The sequence below is a fragment of the Alligator mississippiensis genome, chromosome 2, assembly GCF_030867095.1.
Source record: "Alligator mississippiensis isolate rAllMis1 chromosome 2, rAllMis1, whole genome shotgun sequence".
Lineage (NCBI taxonomy): Eukaryota > Metazoa > Chordata > Crocodylia > Alligatoridae > Alligator > Alligator mississippiensis.
The window spans coordinates 71,755,643-71,761,642 of record NC_081825.1 but is presented as its reverse complement, the minus strand read 5'-3'; positions in this window follow the sequence as shown (position 1 = coordinate 71,761,642).

Below are 6,000 nucleotides of genomic sequence, written 5' to 3'. Positions count from 1 at the left end.
AGAGAAATGCCAGTAGCACATCTGTAGGATGTATTGGCTTTGGTGGGAGTTTGTGTGCTGCCTTTGACCCCCTGTTCACAAGGAGAGAAGGACAGCAGGGTACTAATGGAGGCCTTTAATGCTCACCTACTTTCAAGGACTGGGAGATTCAAAGGGCAGATCAGATGACGTGGGAGCTGGTTAACTGCATGCAAAGCCTTTCATCCTCCCATATCACTGTACCTCATGTCTTTTATGACTAGAGACAGCAACAAGGCTCTGAATGAGAGTGGCACTCCAGAGTACTGTTTCACACCAGTCCCATGGGACTGACACCTGTCCCCAGAGGTCTGTGTGAAGTGAACCAAGAATCTTAATCCAGTTTCTGTAGAGGGGAATCATAGCCCCAGAAACCAAACCAGACTTCCTTCCTTCTTTAAATCTGAAGAGAAAGCATGAGCTAAGATGAAATTGCACATGGAAAACATCCTATTTCTTTATAGAAGGAGTTAAGATTATGGCCTAGTTTTCAGAGAGGCTGAACACTTGCAGCAGGAGTGAAAGAGTGATGCCCATTTCTGAAGTTCAAGCAAGAAGCATGCAATAATCAAGGGAAACTGCTGCACATACTATATGCCTGACCTGCCATTAGCAGGCACTGTTTTAGAAAATTGATGTTTGTGCTGAGCACCCTGTAAGATGCCGCACAGCCAGCCTTAATAGCATGGCAAACTTTGGCATAACTTCCCTGATATAGAATTGAGACATAGCGCACCTAAGATCACAGGCTTTGCTGTTGCTAAGTTCAGAGAAAAGTGCTCATGCAGGTAGTCCTGTGCAGAGGGGGTGTCAGCCTCTCACTGTGTTTTGAAGGAAGCAAAGAGCCTGATTAAGCCAGTTGCTCTATTCACGTAAAAAATATAACAGCTCCACCATCTTGTACAATTCCTCCAATCACTTATTTATTTTACTTGTCCTGTATGTTCTCCAGTGTATGCAGGCACATGCTGCACTTAATCACACCTATTCATTTAGCAGTACATGTAACCATTCTAGTATTATCAGGAAAAGCTCCCTCCCCCTCCATGAATTACAGGCATCTCAGCAAAACAAGAGCGAACCCTCTGCAGTGAGAGTTTGACACTTCAGAGGTCTCTGAAAAGGAACTCAAGAGGTCTCGGTTCAGTTCCCTGCACCAGCACGTCTTGTAGATCCACCACTTACTCTCTCTTTGCCTCACTATCCTCATCTGCTGATTGAGAGTAGTGATCGTAGTCAGTCTGACAGGGGTTGTGTATGAGTTAAATAACTCATATTTAGGGGATATGGCAGTGACATGGGAGGGAAACAAGAGCTCCTTGTTATACAGACTCTCTACCTCATGAGACATTTGTGTGAGATTCCCACTGGGCCAAGTTTTAAAGTCCTGAATCATCAACTTCTTGAGTAGATTTCATTGCAGCTGTCCACCCCGCACCCACCACTGGGGGTGCTGGATGGAGGGGGTGGGTGGGGCCTCCATATAGACAGGGCCAGAACCCATGTGGGCAGGATGCATTTGGTGGGCTGGATGGACAAGATGGTTGCAACCCAGTCCTGTAACATCTGAGGGCTACAACAAGCCTGTTTGAACAACAAGATGCAAAAACAAAGGAGGCCAAGAACTAGCAAGTGAGAGGAAGCTTCTCCTGGTTCCTACCTGTTTTTATTTCTTACAAATTCAACCATGGGCAGATTTAAATACTCAATCAGTGTTGGAAGGTATACAGCACACCTGGAGAAGACAGGAAACTCCAAGTTGATCTGGGGGACTAAGATATTCTACATCAAAACAAATTTAGCCTCCTCTGGGGATACTTATATTTGGAGCCTTATGCAGCCCTGTGAAAGCTTACATGATACACAACCCCTCAGTGGTCAGCAGCCACCTATGAGGTAGGGCATGGTCATAGCAGTGGCATAGTGGTGCTTACACCACAAAGGCTGTTGGCTCACCTCTTTCCTGGGTCCTCGACCTGGCAGCTTGAGTGGCTCTGGACACCTTCACGATAGGAGCTGCTCAGCACGTGAGAGAAGGGAAGCTTGTTTAAGCCAACTTTGAACAATGGAAGTCATAGACCTGAAACTACCCAGCAGAGGTAAGATCCCCATGATATTCTCCATGCCTAATCTCTAGTCCCACACCCATTCTTGGAAGCACAAGGAATAGGTGGATTAGTTAAATCAGCTTTTCTAGAGCCAGATTTTCAGATGTGCAAACCAGTGTTACTTGATGGCCTGGACTGTAGCTTGGCTGATCAATACCAGGTCAGGATCAAGCCTTCAGCCTCTGAACACTGACATGCCTCCAATCATCGGAGACTGTGTTAGATGTTTTGGAAAAGGCCTCCTTCCATCCCTGAGGTATTTCTGACCCTGTCCCCCTTGCAACCAGGCAGGTGGTACAAGGTGTCTCTGTATACATTACCTAAGCTGAAGCACTAGGGCAGCCTATAGATGTGCTGGTTCACATTCTAGTTAGAACATGCTGGAGCAGGCTCAGTTAATCAAGTCTGCTCCATATTCTAATTAAAACACTCCAGCATTGCCTCATTGTCATGTGTATTAAGCCCCAACCCTCGCCACCACATTTTAAAATGGCTGTGGGGGTGCTTTAACTAAAACTCATTGAATAAGCTTTAGTTAAAGTACTCCAATGACCATCTTAAAATATGGGGTGTTTAATGCATGTGACAGTGAGCCATTTTAATTAGAGTGGCTGTTGGGGAACCACTCTAATTTAAACAGGCCCTCCCCACCCCTTGTATCTGTATAGGCAACCTAGCTTTCAAAAACTTTGGCCCTAAACCACCATTTTGGGTGTGTGATCCCAATTCTCCAACTAATTGTCAAGGAGAAAAGAATTGTTATTGTCTGCATGACTTCCCCTTATTTTCCTGAAAACAAATGTCACAGTAATCTCCACTTCCAACCGGCTGGGCCATTTTGCAAGCAAATCTTCTAGCATAACAGAAGAGGGGAAAAGGGAAGATGCATCTTCTTCTCCCTGACCAGGTTCTCTCTTGCCTCTTTGGCTGATACAGCTGTGGCCATTGCGCACGGACTGATGATTATAGATTTTTAGCTTCTGATGCTGGCTGACACCAGAGCATCATCTCTATCCTATTGACAAAGAAGGGCTTTTTGGCATAACTAAATTACACTAAGGAAAGTGCTTCTTTAGCAGTACCAGTTGCTTCAGCCCAGAAGGGTGGCCTGGAGAGCTCTCCCATTGTTGCTGTGCTAGGAAACCTTTCCCTTGTAGCCAGGTCACAGGGCTTGGCTCTAGCAGAGCTGCTAGTAGGTGGTGATGAACGAGACCAATGGAAATCGACAGAATCCTTTTCCTCCATTTCAGGTTCTTCCACCAGTGATGCTTCTGTAGGGAGATGCCTGATGGACTAAGCTCAGGGCAATCTTGGCCCAGGGTTTGGCCAGGCAGATGTGAAGCCTAACATTACTATGAGCCTTCTGCTGGAGAGACTCTGCTGGAGGAGGTAGGGCGATGGCTCTGTATCACGCGGCTGCTCTAAGCATTTCCTTCCAAGGCTGCGCAGGGTAGGACCCCAGATAAAACTGGTCCTTGCCAATCTGCTGTGTCTCTTCCATTCCTCGTCTCCTATTAAAGGTCACAAAACAACATGCCCTTGCTATATTGTGATGTCACTACGATATCAGGGCATGCTCACATGGGCATCATCTCCCCCTCCCCAGTGGATGATAGATAAGGTATAAGCCACATTCAAACAAGCCCTCACCTTACGGATAATGCTGTGAGCCTCTTTGGTGTCTTCCTCCAAGTATCTCACAGCACTGAGATATGAAATATAGTTTTCCAGCAGCCTTGTGAGCCTGGAAAGCCTCAGCTGTCTGACCCAGAAAGTGAAGTGACTTGCCCACTGTCCCCCAGCAAGTCAGGAAAAGAACTGGGAATGCAGCCAAGGGTGCTGAGCCTCTGTCTAGACCCTGGGCAACACTCTTTCCCTACCTGATTTGCTGTCATCCAAGTATGAGTCCACTGGGTTAGGGGAACCCGATTCACAAATATTTCAATTCCTTTCTTCGTTCAGTAACAGAACTAATCACACAATGGTTTTTGGCAGCATCTTGCCCAGCAAACTTCTGCTAAATTTGCTGCTCAGGATCACCTGGCAGCTCCTTGTTACTTCCCAAGTGTCCCCCTCTCTGAAAGAAATGTACATCACTCCCACCTCTCCAGTGCCTGTGATGCATCTGACTGCTTTTTTGATCATATTTCTGTGTCTCCCACCATTCTGTTGCATTGTGCCCTCACAGTGCCTGACACTCCTCCATTGTTAGTGCCAGCCGTGAACATCTGCATGAGAAGACAAACCCACGATATCCTGGGTTATGTTCCTGTCCAGGGAGCAAGTTCCCCCTTAGAGTGGCTGTAGAACAATCCCTGGGTAGCTGATGTCCAACATCATAGTCCTGGATGATCTAGAACTGGCCCTAAAGGAAACCCACTGTTCTCTTTCTTGGTGTGTTCCCAGGAGAGTAGAGTAACCAGTTACTCCAGCCTGGAGAAAGTCTTGCAGGGGGACACAAAGATCCTGGATAGAAGCCTTGTCAGAAGGATCATCCACTTGGCCTCCAAAGACATGAGGGAGACCCAGGTGAGTGAGCTCTGCCCAGTTTCTCCTCACAAGACCTTAGTCTATGCATAGTTTGTTTGGTTCAATGTAGCTTGAGCCTATGGTGTATCTCCTGCATAGACCCTGGTTAGAGGCTGCAGGCTTGCTCAAGACAAATCTCCTCCAGATGTTTCTGGAGAACACAGACACGATCCAGCCCAGTGTTGGGCCCCTTTGAAACATGGGGCAGCTCCTCTGCTGAGAAAGACCAGAGTGCATAGGTGCTTTGCTGGGGACAGCATTGTCCAAGAAGTTTCCTGGTCCATGCTGAAGACGTGTCCTACAGCCCAGGTGAATTTTGCAGTTGGCCAGCCAACCAGAGCCAAAATATTGTTCAGTCAAGTGTTTCAGTTGGTATTTATGAGGGAGGGATCTCATGCAAAGAATTATTAGTGGGGCGTAGTGAATTCAGGAACAGCTATTACAGTGTGTAGCTGGTAGGTGGTGGGGGAGACAGTTTGCTTGGAGCCAAGGATGAAATGGACTTAAGCGAGTAGCCAGACATTGGGCCACTGAAGAAGCTGAGGCTAGTGCATCATTCTCCCTCCCTTTCAGAGGAGGCAACTTTATCCCCAGCCTGACTTACCGCTGTATAAACTACTCCAGTTTTTTTTAATTCTAGCAAGAAAATGATGAACTGCAGTTGGTTACAGGAAAAACCCTCATGGCACTTGCCAGCACCTTTTACAATTGGGTGATGTACGAGCTGCAGAGTCATGTGGGCATCATGGAGCTCCCTCTGATTTCCTTCTTGATTACATTAGGTGACCTGGCCTCAGTCTATGGTACAGCATTGCCTCCCTTGCTTCTGGGTTCTGATCAGAGATTGTGAAGGGAGAGGATAAATGCCACTCTGTCTAATGGGGCCATCACAACTGAGCTGAATTTGGGGCCCAAAGAGTCTGGCTCCTGGCTCTAAGGTGCCAGCACTAACTTCTGTAACAGTTGGAAGGGCCTTCAGGACAGGAAGGAGTGGAGATCAGGTGGGCAGGACCCTCCACTCCCTCCTCCTTCTCTGCATCTGGGCATGGGAGGGGCAGCAGACAAAGGATTGCCCTACATGGGGGCAGTCACTGGGGTTTCTCTGACATCTTCAAAATCCCTTTGTGCTGCTCACCCAGCACATTCCTGAGAGTGAGGGATGAAGGTAGACAGGAATGTCTCTAACTGCACAATGTACCCTCCTCCTGCAGCATTGAGGTCTGAGCCATTCCTTGTGCTGACGCTCAGCAAATTGCATTTTGTGTTGAGGCTGGTGGAGACCAACCAGATGAAACAGGTGCTGTGTGGAGGTGAGTGCCAGCCCCTCCTGCAGGTGCCTCCACTG